The sequence below is a fragment of the Bos taurus genome, chromosome 14 (genome assembly GCF_002263795.3).
Source record: "Bos taurus isolate L1 Dominette 01449 registration number 42190680 breed Hereford chromosome 14, ARS-UCD2.0, whole genome shotgun sequence".
In the NCBI taxonomy this organism is placed as follows: Eukaryota; Metazoa; Chordata; class Mammalia; order Artiodactyla; family Bovidae; genus Bos; species Bos taurus.
The window spans coordinates 62,350,616-62,366,370 of record NC_037341.1 but is presented as its reverse complement, the minus strand read 5'-3'; the positions used below and the strand labels follow the sequence as shown (position 1 = coordinate 62,366,370).

Here is a 15,755-nt window from a genome sequence, read left to right as displayed (position 1 = left end):
CACAAAAAGTGTGTACCAGGGTTTCACAATTTGTAATCATCAAAAATCAAAAACATCCAGGGTGTAAGTGTGTGAACTTCAAAATCACCTAAATAAACAGTGAGATGGTGTTCAAAAAAAAAAAAAAATCCAAATAGCAAGCAGTGGATGGTAAATAAGTTATGACTCACCCAGAAGATGGAATTCTATGCAACCACTAATAAAAACAAACATTACATAGCACTTACCGTGCAGCAGCCTCTATTCTAAGCAATTTGTAAATATATTAACACATTTAATCTTTACTATAATTCTATGATGTAAGTACTATTATTGCCCCCATTTTACAGAGAAAAACTAAGGCAAAGAAGTTAAGTAATTTGCCCAAGACCACTGATTTAGATGGCGCTGAGCTATTCAAACTCAGGAAGGCTGTTCTGATTGCAGAATTCTGTACTCTCAACCATACACCATTATACTATAGAAGAATATCTAATGTCACATTAAAAATCTCAAAATATACTTGTAAAAATGTTTTAAATGAAATTATATTGGGTGCGTGTGTGTGAAAGGTTGCTGCTGCGAGCCAAGTACTACACCAGGATTTGTGACCTCCAGAGGAGAGGATTCTGATCTGGGGCCAGAGATGAGGCTTGACTACTTGGAGCATTTTGTGTAGCAAAGTTTTATTAAAGTATAACAGAGAAAGGGAAAGCTTCTGACAGATATCAGAAGGGGACAGAGAAAGTGCCCCCTTGCTGGTTTGCAGCAAGGTGTTTTGTCTGTTAGAAAGCTGTTAGTCATGTAAGAGAGACACCTCAGGGCTGACGGAGTTTCACCAGGCCCCTCTCCCACAATCTGCACTTTTGAGATAGGATGGCATGAGGTGTATCATCCCCCAGCCATAAAACAATTGACAAGAACACTGGTTTGTTGAGCCATTATCAGCCCAAGTTTTGGGAAAATAAAAGTTAGTCTTAGGCAGAACCATTTTGAAGAAAGGCAAATTCCAAAGCAAATACACAGTTTCATTGACCTAAGAAAACACACATTGGTTAGCTCAAGGCAGAGCCAGGTGTCGTCAACACAGAATTAAAAGAACCCCCTTTTAATTTCATGTAGAGAAGGAAAAGAAACATCTGCCATTTGCAGTTTATTTCCTCCTGCTGCCTGGGGACCTCTGGCCTTCCCGCCTGTTACCCTCTCATATGTGTATAATATATATGCACATGTATGGCAAAATACCAACTGTTATTGAAATCATATACAATGTTTTAAACTTTCTTCTTTCTTCTATTTTTCTAATTTTATTTTTTTGCCAAGAACACATGTAGTTGGCCTTCTGTAGCCACTGGTTCCACATCCATGGATTCAACCAACCGCAGATCCACAGAAACCTACCCACCCAAAGAAACCCATTGGTGAAAACCACAGATACAAGAGCCCACTGTACTAGGCAATTTTATACAAGGGACTTGAACATCTATGGATTTTGGAACCAATCTCCCACAGATGCCAAGGGATGACTGTGTTACATTCATAAATTTCAAAATAAAAGAATGCTCTCGGTACCATCACTGAAATATTCCTGATGGCCACTGCCCTCAGCCTAGAACTGGAAGGGACCCAGTTCTTAGCATGACTATTTGAACAAACTGAAGTATTTCACATCAGTTTGCCTCCTTCTTTCTTGACCATGAGATACAGCTGTTGTTTTTAAATCTTCAAGAAAGCTAAGTAAAGGACCTTAACCTGAACTGATAGCACTTTGTATATATATATATATATCTTTTAACAATAAATATTTGTATGATTTCAACACCTGAAGTTTCAAAGCACTCAACCTGTGCCCAAATAAATTCTGTCTATGCTCTGCCTTCAACCCTGAGCCATCTGAGTTTATCTGTGCATATACTTAACTTTAGCAACAGTTTCCAGCTGGTGAGGATACTGTTGCTTCGTATGGGGTCTTCTAGGGCCTCTGACTCATTGAAATTTCCTAATGGCCATTGCTTTACGGTACTAAATTGATCCTAGGGCTCCTCCATGATAATTCTCAACTGAACCAATTTGGGGATTTAAATTGCCTTCAGGGAATGGGCAAATAAAATATGACAGAAATCAAACCAGCACCATCCACACAGACTCTGTCCACACCATGTGGAAAGAAAACAATTGTCTGTGGGCTAGTGGGACAGAGGCAGTAATTACATTCTGTCAAAGAGCAATCATTGCTGTGGACATCCATCACATAGTACTGTGTGCAGGGTTTGCAAAGTATGTAAGAAACAGGGTGAGCCTGTGTGCCTGCAAAGGGTGCTGCATCAACTTTCACCAGAATCAAGTCCACAAACTCCCTGGCTGTTCTCCCCACCTGGCATTTGGTGGCCTTGATTATTCCCGTGGCAGAAAAGCCCCTAGGAAACCTAAGCAGAAGGCTCAAGATTCTATAGCATTAACCAGAATAGCACATAAATATGTTTAGGGGACATATCCCTGTGCACTAGTAACCCATTCCACAATTTTCTAACATCCACTTTGGCAGTGTTGCTGAAATCCCTCTGGGCTCCAAAACTGCAACCGAGTGGGCAGAATTCTAAGATACCCCCAAGACTCCATCACCCAGGTTGTATCCACCTGTATCCCTCCCCTCTAGTGGGGAACTGTGATGGGATGGCCACTTCCTCAATTAGGTTACATTATATGCTTCCCCGGTGGCTCAGACGGTAAAAAAATCTGCCTGCAATGCGGGAGACACAGGTTCGACCACTGGGTCAGGAAGATCCCCTGCAAAAAAGAATGGCTACCCACTCCAGTATTCTTGCCTGGAGAATCCCAAGGACAGAGGAGCCTAGCGGGCTACAGTCCTAGGGGTTGCAAAGACTTGGACATGACTGAGCAATTAACACTTTCACTTCCTTTCATATGACTAGTAGTGACGGGACAGCCACTCCATCCCAGCCAGCCAGAGAGAGGTGAGTTCCTCCTGGCCTGGAAGAAAGCAGACATCTGTGCTGCAAACTGCCTATGGGAGAGAAAACTGGCATGGAACCTCAGGAGTTCTCGAGAGCTGAGGGTGCTCCCGGCCAAAGGCTAGCAAGGAAGGAGGGATGTCAGTCCTACAACCTCAAGGAAATGAATCCAGCCAACAACCAGTGATCTGAGAAGACAGCCCTGAGCCTCAGATGACAGCCCCAGCTGCCACTGGATTTCAGCCTGAGATGACCTTGAGCAGGATCCAGCTACTCTATGCCAGACTCCTGACCCCCAGGAACTAAGAGATAAATTTGTGTTATTTGAAGTCCAAGCCCCCAACAATAGAAAACTAATGCAATGACCATCCTGGTGACAGTATCAGCACATGTGCTGCTAAAGTTCTTTCTCATACTTCTACTCTCTTCAGAAGGAGTGCCTGTCCATAACATTCACCCCTAAGGAACACAGAAAGGGATAATTGATATCTGTTTAATACTTTGGAGTTCATTGAACCTTCATATGAAATCTCACTTGAATTTTTCATCATTAATCTGAAGGAGTCCAGGCAGTGATGATTAGAAACAAAGATTCAGGAGCCATGCTGCCTGAATTCGACTCCCTCTTCTCCCCCACTTACTCACCAGATGTGCTCAAGCCAATTCCTTGACTTCTCTGTGCCTCAGTTTCCTCACCTGTAAAACAATATGATAAAAGCCTAGCTCCTATTAAGCACTGGACAAGTGTTTATTGTTCTTGTAATCAATGCTGGAATCTAAATACACCACAAAAGCACAACTAACTTTGCTTGTTTCCTGCTATAAAACATTGCAAGAACTAAAGCCTATGGTTTTAGCAGGTTCTACAACATTGAGTGAAAGTCACTCAGTCGTGTCCAACTCTTTGCAACTCCATGGACTATACACAGTCCATGGAATTCTCCAGGCCAGAATACTGGAGTATTCTGAATGAACTCCAGAATTCCAGAACACTGGAGTGTGTTTTCCTGGAGAAAAGTAACCCACATCAGGGAAAGAACAGATTTCCACCATTTACCTATTGTCCTGAGTAGAATGTTAAGGAGGGTGGGGTGTGGGGGGATGAACACGGGCAAGAAAGAATGTGCTTTTTGCACCCCCTAGAAAAGACCACAGCTCCAGGGGCAAGCAGGAGTGTGACCAGGTAAATCAAATCCTGGTTCCAACAGAATTCTGGATTTGAGATGAGACACAGATGCAAGTGGGTTCATGATGCTATAATTAGACTCACACAGCCCACATCACACACACTCTGGAGCATAGACGGGCTGCCATGTTGACTAGCTGCAACAGGCGTTCCTCCCAGGTAAACTCAGTCACAGAAAATCCATTAAAAAACCAGTTGGCGGAGGGTTGGCAATGCCTCCCAAGGGGCTGCCAAATCCATGTGTGACAATAGTGGTCTTGTCACTGGGATTGTTCAAGGTGAGCTGCTAGAGTATCCACCTTCATAATATGGAGACAGGCCACTTTCTAGTTCAGAGAGTACCCCACCAGGCTGTCCCATAGGTCAGGGCTGCTGTGGACATGAGGGTGCTTTAGTTTGTGGGCACCGCTTTGGTTGTACTCTGGAGAAGTTGAAGGGATAAAGGCATATCTGCCCAATGTGTTTTGGTCCCATTATATCACTGACCAAAGGCTTACTTAGTCATCCCTCATCTTCTTGACTAATTTCTCAATTTAAGTGTTAAAGAACTCTTGTCAGTGTGGAGGGAAAATGTGAGTATATCCTTTTGTGTGTGTGTGTGTGTAATAAATGCCCCTCTTTTGTCTCTACCTGTGCACAGCCCTCACCTGAGCAGCCTTCATGCCACAGAGAGACGAGGCCCTTTATTTCTGATACTTTCCCATCACTCCTCTCAGGGCTTCCCAGGTGGCGCTAGTGGTAAAGAACCTGCCTGCTAATGCAGGAGACATAAGAGACACAGGTTCAAACCCTGGGTCGGGAAGATCCCCTGGAGGAGGGCATGGCAATCCACTCCAGTATTCTTGCCTGCATAATCCCATGGACAGAGGAGCCTGGTGAGTTACAGCCCATGGGGTTGCAAACGGGGGTCGCAAAGTGTCAGACAAGACTGAAGCAACTTAGCACACATCACTCCTCTTCCCACTAAACAATCAGTCATGGACAAAGGAAATGGAAAACTACAAAAAGGAACTTTACCTTATCTCCTAATCACTCAAAGACATATTGATTCATTTCAGAGCATTTACCTTAATTCACACTGGAAGCTATCCCGAAAGATCCAAAAGGAGGCAGGAAAGCTTCAGTGCCTGCAGGTGTGCAGTTAACCCACAACAACTATGTGATCAGGTTGAAAGGAACAAGCCTAGATGACTTGGCTTTTAAAACACTGTGCAGACCTACCAGCCAAACAAAAATCTCACCAGTGGGCCACGGGTGGCTTGGGGCCACTTTTGTAAGGACCCCTGACCTAGAGAGTAGGAAGTTCTTTCAAAAGCCAGTTTGATACGAGGAATGCAGACCCCCCAAGCAAAGACAGGAGGAGCTCAAAAGAGAAAGTCAAAGCAACTGAAACTGCTCTCTGAAAACTGCCAGCCCAGCTGATAGGTAAACTCAGAATTCTCCACTTGGCATGGCCTGGAAGTCTAGGGACAGGCTGCAATGACACACCAGTCTAAACACAGAGGGCTGCAATCAAGAGCAAATGCCTCCCTGCTGGAACCCAATTACCCTTGAGATTTTGACCAAAGAAAAACATTTCCTCTTTCTAATCAAAAAAAAAAAAAAAAAAAAATTCCAATCACTACTATGGTAGAGTGGGTTTCAAGCCATTTAGCTCCTCTAATCAGGGCATTACCCATTGAGTAGAGGTCTTTTTCCTGGGAAGAACTCCCTGCTAAAATCCCTCTGAGAGCACATTTCGCCCTAGCTTGGTCCAGACCTAACAGCACACACAGTCCTCCGTGAGTGTAGTCTGTGGATTACGTATGTGGCAACGTGTCAAAATGAGAACTTTTCTCTCAGTTTAGAGACGACAAACCCATGGCAAACTTTTAGTGCCCAATAACCAGTGACAGAATGCAGACCCCTCACCTTCAACAAGGATATCAAAGAGAGAGACGAGAGGGAGACAACTGAGAAAATCATTTGTGAGAAGGATTTATTTGGAGAGAGCTATATTTTTAACCCCTGGGAAAGAGGTGAAGGCCAGCTATTTCCACTTCAAGCCTGGTGAAGGGCAGTTTACTCCTGCACTGCAGAAGTCACCTTGGATTGAAAATCCTACAAGGTGGGAAGCGGACTTGAGTGGCCGACCTGAGTTCAAGGATGTACTGGAAGCAGATGGGCCTGCACTCCCAGAGCTCATCAGTGCAAAGAACGCTTGCATATTTCCAGTGACAAAGTGGACAGGGGGCTGTGTGAGGACTGGTGGGAGGTCACCTGAGGGCCTTCTAGTAGGGTCTCCTAGATGCTTGATGAAAGCTAGAGGTGACTCTAGATTCCTTGGGATGAAGAGGGAGTAAATGAAGAGCCAAAGAAGAGACGGTGCATCGTCTGCATAAAGAGAACTACACTGGGGAAAGGCCCCAGTGATTAGAGCCGCACGCAGGGGTGGGAATGTGGGTGGGGGTGGGAGTGTGGGGCTAGGGAAGTGGGTAGTCTCTGAAGAGTCTATAAAAACACCCAGGAGGAAAACCTTTAGCCTTAAATACCTGCCAGGTCCAGAGACTATAAAGCTGTGTGACAGCAATGACGTCAAGTCAAAACTTTCTGGCTCCCCTCATCTTTCCATTCTGACAAGGAGGATTCGAGCAGCCGCTGGGATGGGAGGAAAAAGGAAACACGCATGAAGGGACGGAGCACACCCCTTCTCTGTGTGTGCCAGGAGAGGACCCACCACAGCAAAGTGCCCTGCCAACGAAAAGGTCCCCTGAGACTTACCTTAGATTTACTGTCATCAAGGTATTAAAAGCGAACTGTAAACTCACCTCTCACACAAGGAAGTCATTTTGGTCATACCTGCTTATTCTTGTTTAAACTTTTCATCACATAATTATGGGCATCTAACTGGATTCCTCAATTAGCATATGGCCCATGTGAGTCCTTGACTCATTTCCATTTGAGGATAATATTTTGCTGAAGTTTAAGCTTTGGAAAATCTTCTTTAATGAGAAAGAATTTAGAGGGTTTGGTGGGCTTGTTTGGTTGGTGGGTTTAGTTTTGTTTTTTGATGTTCTTCCTCCTGCTTTCTATATTTCTAATTGTTCCCATAGAGTTGATAGTTATCTTGTCCTTAATCTAGCAGCAAGTATCTGTACTATTGATTCAACATTACTAGGTCATCATAGATTGAAAATCTGGGTGTTAGCAAATTGCTGTAAAAATAATTAAAGTCCGAGGATTGGAGGCTTGGACAAGGAAAACTCAAAGAAGTGGGGACAACTAAGTGACCTGAACTTGGAATTAAAATGTAAAAGGCAAAATGTCAGGAGGTTAGCAAGCAGCTGTTCTCCATTTCTATCACAGAATTTTTTTTTAATAAAAAAATGCAGCTACCTATGTTGTACTAAATCAGGTTGGAGGTAGAAGGAGGGGTTGGAAGGGGAATGTTTTGTAGCTGTTCATTTTCTTTGCTTCCTTGTCCCTTCCTGAAAGGCCAAGCCAGAAAGATGACACCCAGCTGCTACTCCTAAACTCTAGGACTTCGGTTGCATCACTACTGGGAGGAAAACTGATTCTATCATTGGTTCAAGAACTCTAATTTGCTTCAAATGACTGATGGTAAAATACTATCAGAATCTCTGAGTTAACACTCAGAAGTATGTTAGAATCTCAATATATTTTCAGTTACTTGCCATCAGCTATGGCCTTCATTTTAAGCAGAACATGTTAAAACAACATATGGAAAATTGCTATGTGAGTTATTTTAAAGTAATTCTTTTTTTAAGGAATTTACGTCTAATTAAGTCTGATAAAATACTAGAAGAGAGAGAGAAGAGGAGTTTGGGAAGACAGCTGGAGAGTCTGTAGAGTTTTTATTTACAACTTTAAATAACGAATAAAGTGACCCCCCAAAAAGGAGTTAATCCTTGCTAGGATTAACAAGGAATTTGAGGACTCAGAGAAGTGGTTCAGGAAGAGAAGAACATTTGGGAAACTGCTCTCCTGGGCTGAGGAAAAAGCTCAGCATAACTTCTCCAGGCATGGGAAGGAAAGGACCACACCTCATTCTACAAATGGAGTTAGCAGGGTGAAGAGGGGTGGTTGACATATTGAACACATGTTTCTATAAGTTAGAAAGAATTTTTGTGACCAATCAGAAGGGACTCCAAAAGGCATCCAAAGAGTTGCATGGGGGAAATTTAAGAAGGATTCCTTTAACATTTGGAGAGGATCTTTATTATCAAGTGCATAGCCTTGGAGCAAGTCTATATGAGTTGGATTGTAGCAATGTCAGTAGCTGTGTGAGTCTAGGCAAGTTACTGGTCTTCTCAAGCCTTCAATTTTGATACTAATAAAACAGGGATGCTAACAGAATCTACTAGGTAAGGGGCTGTGAGATGTCAGTGTATTAGTATGTGAGAAGTGCTTAGAAGAAGGCCTTGCACAGAGGGGGTGCCCTAAAGTGCACAGATTTCAGGAGACAACAACTCTACCAAAAAACGGATGAAGAAAACAGAGGAGAAAAACAAGGCTCACAAAGGTTAGCAACTGTTTAAAATCAAACTTAAGTCTCTATTTCTAAACTCAGGGCTTCCCACCATAATGCACTGCTGCCATGAAACCAAGGTTGTTGCTGTCATTCAGTCGCTCAGTTGTGTCCGACTCTTTACAACCCCATGGTCTGCAGCACGTGAGGCTTCCCTGTCCTTCACTATGTCCATTGAATCAGTGATGCCATCCAACCATCTCATCCTCTGTTGCCCCCCTTTCCTCTTGCCCTCAATCTTTCCCAGCATCAGGGTCTTGGCCAGTGAGTTGGCTCTTTGCATCAGGCGGCCAAAGTATTGGAGCTTCGGCTTCAGCATCTGTCCTTCCAATGAATATTCAGGATTGATTTCCTATAGGATTGAGTGGTTTGATCTCCTTGCTCTCCAAGGGACTCTCAAGAGTCTTCTCCAGCACCACAGTTTGAAAGCATCAGTTCTTTGGTGCTCTGCCTTCTTTAATATCCAGCACCGTAACTGAAAGGGACCAAGTCTAGCTTCCCCTCCTTTTGCTTCTATGGGCTATACTCTGAGGGAAGGTCATTGAGTAATGACCAAAATGTTGAGAACTGCCTCATTCAAAGGCATCTTAAAAGAAAACATAATGATTCCAGTCCACTGACCCTGGAGACAGAGAGTCTTGGCTCAAATCTCAGCTCCATTTCTACAGCAGCCCTGTGACCCTGAAAAGGCTTTTAACCTCACTGAAACATAGCCTAGGAGTATTATGTGCCCATCTGAATGAGTGCATGTGAGAATAACATTAAAAATTCTTACATTTTATTCTTTGTTACATAACTGAGTTATACGTAATGCTTTACAAATAAAGTGTGATTTGTGTAGGAAAAAAAAAGCACTGATACATGGTAAACCTTCAGATTTTACCTGTGCTTGTCATCATCATCAACAACAGGGTTCAGCTATCCAACTGATACTTGAATTTCCTCTACACCACTGACTTTTCAATTTCCTCTCATCAAAACTCATGGAGGGGAAAAAAATACTAGCCACATGTGGTACTAAGCCCCTGAAATGTGGCTAATGCAACTGAGGAATTGAATGTTGACTTTTATTTTATTTTAATTAAATTAAAAGTCACATGTGGAAAGTAGCTTCTCTACTGGTGTGTATCTAGAACTTATCATGGTACATCCTAATGACTTTAATGTAAAGAAAATGATAATAAAAGGTGCCATTACTTGAACATTTATCGGGGGTCAGGCATTAGTCTAAGCCCTTTATATAAGGCAATGGCACCCCACTCCAGTACTCTTGCCTGGAAAATCCCATGGATGGAGGAGCCTGGTGGGCTGCAGTCCATGGGGTCGCACAGAGTCGGACACGACTGAAGCGACTTAGCAGCAGCATATGCATTATGTGATTTACTTCTCAGACAGTTCAGCCTGGGAAGTACCATTATTATGTCCTATTTTCGATTGAAGAAACTGAGATCCCAGCTAGTACGTCATGAAGTTGAGATTCAAACCCAGGTCTGCCCCCAGAGCACAGAGCTGAGCTGTATTCCTTCCCACAACAATATCCACTGGCAATGTGTGTGTGTGTGTCTGTTTTTAATTTCAGTGGGTAGGAAAAAGAGCTGTATGAAAGACTCAAAAATAAATGACTCTTTCTCTACCCTTTAAAAAATTTCCTCTACTTAGTGCCCCAGACTGGCCTCTAAAAGAAGGAAAATTCTGAGTGAGGACTCTTCCAGTTCTAAAAACAAATGTCTCTGTGGCCCATCTGAAGCTATGATACTATTTTTACACTTACTTTAGGTTTTTTTCTTGCCTGCTTCTGAGAGGATTTGAGGGGGATTATAGATTAAGACATGTGGAGATCATAAAAAGCAGAGGTCATTTGGAAAAAAATTAATGGGTTAAAGATTTTAAGCACCTGATTTCTGAGACAGAGGACTGACAAAAGCTTTCCAGCTAAGGCAATTAATTTATATTATTATGAACACATACTTAATAAAAAGGTGGAGGCATTAGCTTATGCACATGACCTGTTGTTCTTTGTTTTTTCCAGACAATGAAATCCATCAAATTGGTATATGGTTTTCATTAAAGACACGGCTTGCTCATGTAATTTTCGTCTCTCTTTCAAACAAACAAACAAATAAAAATAGATAATATTGCAGGAAAATATAACTCAGTAAAGGCGGTTCTCTGAGAAGAGAAGCCACATAGCTCAGGAGCTCATTGTTTGAGAGTGTGTGAGTGTCCTTCTGCCCATGTCTGTCTGCACTAATTCAGACGTGGCTTGCCTGCAGGGTCCTCTCTGAATGGGCTCTTCTGTCCATTGTTGCTGATAACCACTCAAAACTGGACTAAGGGTTAATAGGCCCCTCCACTACCATAAAGGATGAGAAATGTGGCCACTTGGCTCTACAAATATGTTCTTTCATGTCAACGTGGGAAATCTTTATCAATGAAGAACTGCCTGTTGTCACTTACTTGCAGTTGAACTGAATTTGTGCATGCATGTGTGTGTAAAGCTTTAAGTGTATTGAATTTGTGTTTCTGTCTCATTATTTGAAGAAGAAAAATAATCATAATTAATCACACACAAACACTAATTTGAAACAATAACGTCTATGGGGATTTTCTAAAGAGTAATGATTTGTCTTTATCAGATCAAACAGTTAGAGAAGTTGGTTGTCTCTTACCCCTCAGTTCACAGCTGCCTCTAACCCACTTTTTCCTCCCTATTTTCCTTGAGCTGGTTGTAGAGAATTAAGTTAAAGAGGATAAAGAAATGCAAAGCCTAAAAAAATAAAAATAAAGAAATCCAAAGCCTTTGACAGCCTCACTGTACTCTCAATTCCATAGAGAAGTAAAAGGAAAACTTCATCTATAATTTTTGTTGTGAGGTGCTTTATATGCCTAAATTTAATCCTCATGAGTCTCTCAATGGTAGGTATGATCCTTATTGCTATATTAGAAATGAAAAGCACAGGTAAATCACCCAAGATTTCACAGCCTATATGTGTTGCAGCTAGAATCAAAACCAAGATGGTCCATCCCAGATATGATCAAAGTCTTTAAACTGTTAGTCCTTGACAGGAGGGACCCTGACTATGTTGAACATCTGTGTGCTGGGCCCAGCACACAGTAGCATTCAAGCAATACTGGCAGACTGACCAGCTGAGCGTTCCTTACCCCTGCTTCTTTTGGTTATACCACAGCTGCGCTCTAAATTGGTAACTTGAATAGAAATTCCAAAAAATCTTCCAATTCTTGCTAAACTATCACTTCCTCCTTTCAAGAGTCTTCTTTATTCTAAGGATAAAGGGATCCATCAATCTATTCATTCTTCTATACTACTTTTATCCAGTCGACAAATATTTCAGTGCAGCGTAAGCAACTGTGGGAATATACATTCTAAGAATTATGTCTCTAGGTTATATAAAGTGGCTGAATTGCTGTTCTTCCATAACCAGGACTGAGTTTCAAAAAATTAATGAATGTTAACAAGAATGGAAATAGATTAAGACCTAGATGTTGCAATCATACACTACCTATTCATTTTTAATTAACAGACTTTTTCAGAGCAGCTTTAGGTTTACTGAAAAATTGTACAAAATTCCCATATACATCCCTCCTGCTCCACTCCACTCCATAAATTTCCCCTATTATTAAATCCAATGTTAATGTTGTGCATTTGTTACAATTGATGAGTCAATACTGATAAATTATTTTTAACTAAAGCTCATGGTTTACATTAGGGTTCACCGTCTGTTATACATTCTATGGATTTTGACAAATGTATAATGATATATATCCAGCACCACAGTATCAAACACAACAGTTTCACTGCCCAGAAAATCCTCTGTGCTCCACCCATTCACCCTTCCCTCTATCCTAACCCCTGAACATCACTGACCATTTTATTGTCTCCATAGTTGGGAGACAATTTTCCAGAGCATCGATATAGTTGGTATCATACGGTAGATAGCTCTTTCAGACTGGCTTCTTCCATTTAGGAATACGCGTTTATTGTTGAATACTATTCCATTGTATGAATGTACCAGTTTATTCATTCACCTACTGAAGAACATCTTGGTTACTTTCAAGTTTGGACAACTATAAAACAAAGCTGCTAAAACATTTGGAGGGACATATGTTTCTAATTTATTTGGATAAATAACAAGGAACGTGATTGTTGGATTGTATGGTATGAATATGTTAAACCCGCCAAACTGTTTTCCCAAATACCTGTACCATTTTGCATTCCCAAGAGCAATGAACAGGAAGTCCTACTGGCTCACAGTCTTACCAACATCTGATACTGTTAGGGTTTTGGATTTTAGGTGCGTAGTGGTATCCAATTGTGTTTTCACTTGCAATCTCTAATGGCATATGACGTTGGACATACTTTCTAAAGCTCACTGTCATCTGTACCCCTTTTTGGTTGAAGCGTCTGTTAGCTCTTCTGTCCATTTTTTACTTCTTTGTTTTCTTATTGTTGAGTTGTAAGAACTTACAATCATTTTTCACTGTTATAAAAACATAAAGCCTTGCTCTCTGCTCTATAATTTTCTTCTTGATTTTGTCAACTAGATCCTGGAACTCAACTGCTGCTTTTCCAATGTCACCAAGTTCTATGTCAAGATCAGAGTTAAAACTCTTATTCAATGCCCTGTATTCCATAAGGCTGCAGGGATAGGACAACTGGAAGAAATGAGGGAATTGTCTCAACAACGCCTTGAACAGTCTCAGTCCATGACCAAGCCGTCGGAACAAAGAAGTCAAAAACCACAGTGCACCACGCAGAATCCTAATGCAGTGCATTAGGCTAACATCATGCCCCATTATTTCAGTATTTTTAAAACATGAGACATCCTAAAGGTATTATTACTCTAGTGAGTTCATTCCAAACAATAATGAGGATCTATGTCAAAAAAGAAATTTCAACAAAAATTTAAATAAAGAAGGTCTTCAAAAGGGTAGAACAAACTTTCTAACTTGCCACAGAGAATTAATATCTACCAGAATTTTTCTGTCTAGAAAGTAACCGAATTTAATGTCCTTTGGATTTTTATCAGCAGCAAGGTAAACAGGAAGAATCACTCAGAAGCACTTTTATGAAGTTCTACAAAGAAATAAGTCTCAAGCATTTCATGGTTGGCAGCTTAAGATAATTTTTCATATTTTTAAGGGACAAATTTCTTAGTTCTTTTGACATGTTGATAACATGTACCACAGATCTCAGTAATTACAGCAGATAAACCCTGATGAAGCAGTTGAGAAGATTATAGCCTAAGAATATCAGGACAGAAAAGTAAAAACACTCCCACTGGGTTGTGCCCTTTTTATCTAATGCATTTGGACCTAAAAAAATTACAGATTACAGACCTCCATTCACAGGCTCTCTCTTGATTGCCTAAGGATCAGGCCCACCTGCCAGGACAACCTTCTGATTTCAGCCCTGAAGGCATTTCCCTTTCTCTCATCCAGCACTCTGGGAGAAGGCAATGGCAACCCACTCCAGTACTCTTGTCTGGAAAATCCCATGGGCGGAGGAGCCTGGTGGGCTGCTATCCACGGGGTCGCACAGAGACGGACACGACTGAGTGGCTTCACTTTCACTTTTCACTTTCTTGCATTGGAGAAGAAAATGGCAACCCACTCCAGTGTTCTTGCCTGGAGAATCCCAGGGACGGCGGAGCCTGGTGGGCTGCTGTCTATGGGGTCACACAGAGTCGGACATGACTGAAGCAACTTAGTAGCAGCAGCAGCTGCAGCATCCAGCACTCTGCTGTCTCTAAACGTTCTCACTTGGCATTGCCTCAGAAGGTAAGGACAGCTTAAAGTAGTTAAATCCACATATAATCCAGGAAGTTTATTTTACCTAAAAGCTTCTGCCTCTGGCCTCACTTGCTAACAAGTTCCAAAATGAACAAAGCTGAATCTGACCTCTCTGTTTTACCACATTTGGAACTGGACAGGTGCCAGCAAACTTTTCTAATAAAGGGCTGGGTAGTTAATCTTTTAGGTTTCATGGGCCATACAGTCCCTGTTGCTATTACTCAGTTCCACAAAAGCAGCACCACAAAAGCAGCCATGGACAAGCTGAAAAGGAATCCATGTGGCTGCAGATTTTATTTCAATAAAACTCTATCCATGGACAAGGAAATTTGAATTTAATATAATTTTCACATGTCATGAAATATTACGCTTCTTTTGATTTCTAAATGTAAAAACCATTCTCAGCTCAAAGGTTACACAAAAACAAGCATCAGGCCAGATGTACCTCACAAGTCCTAATTTGCCTTAAAAGAAATCTCAAAAAATGTAATAGTCACAAAAAAAACAGGAGCCAGGTCCTTATATTAGAACAACCTAAGAAATCCTATGAGGAGACAAGCTTCCAAATGACAATATAAAGAACAATATGCCTCAGAAATCTGGGGTATGTATATTTAAAAAGTCATCATAGATGCTATGATCTCATTTCATATGTGCTACAAAATTCAAGAAATCTTAAAAATTTAAAGAAATCTTGATTTCTTTAAAATCTAATTTATAACATCCTCCTTATTTAAAAGTTGGTAAAATATTAAGTATTTAAATACTAATAAGAAACATTAATTTTTTAATATTGATTTTAAATATTAAACACTCAAAACTGGGATAGTTAAACATATTATCTCTACCCTTAACTGGCTATTTAAAGCAGCATATTAAAAGATAAATATGAAGAGAGTGCTAATAAGTAACACTGCTTGACCTCTTACTCTACGCCAGGCACTAGATTAACTATTTTCCATATGTAATTCATTTAATCTTCACAGAAACTCTAGAGGTTGATCACTGTTATCCCCATTTTATAGTGGGGGAAACTGAGGCACAAAATTAATAAATGGTGGAGCCAGGATCCAAGCCTAGGCAGTCTAACTCTGAAGCTGGCATCATAAAACACCTGGAAATACTAACACATGTCAAGTTGCTGCTGCTGCTGCTAAGTCACTTCAGTCGTGTCCGACCTTGTGCAACCCCATAGAGGGCAGCCCACCAGGCTCCCCTGTCCCTGGGATTCTCCAGGCAAGAACATTGGAGTGGGTTGCCATTTCCTTCTCCAAGCATG

At 41.4% G+C, this 15,755-nt stretch overlaps 1 protein-coding gene across 5 annotated transcripts in view; it reads right to left on the bottom strand.

Annotated features, from left to right (window-relative positions):
• The window catches only part of NCALD (neurocalcin delta), a 468,660-nt gene that overhangs the window by 348,921 nt on the left and 103,984 nt on the right, over positions 1–15,755 (bottom strand). For 2 of the 5 annotated variants that reach the window (XM_025001409.2, XM_025001406.2), the window contains exon 1: positions 3,597–3,648. The exons of the other annotated variants lie outside the window; for them this stretch is intronic. The gene's annotated coding sequence lies outside the window, so the exon portion shown is untranslated. Of the gene's footprint in view, positions 1–3,596; positions 3,649–15,755 lie in introns of those variants that run through there. 5 annotated transcript variants of the gene reach the window in all.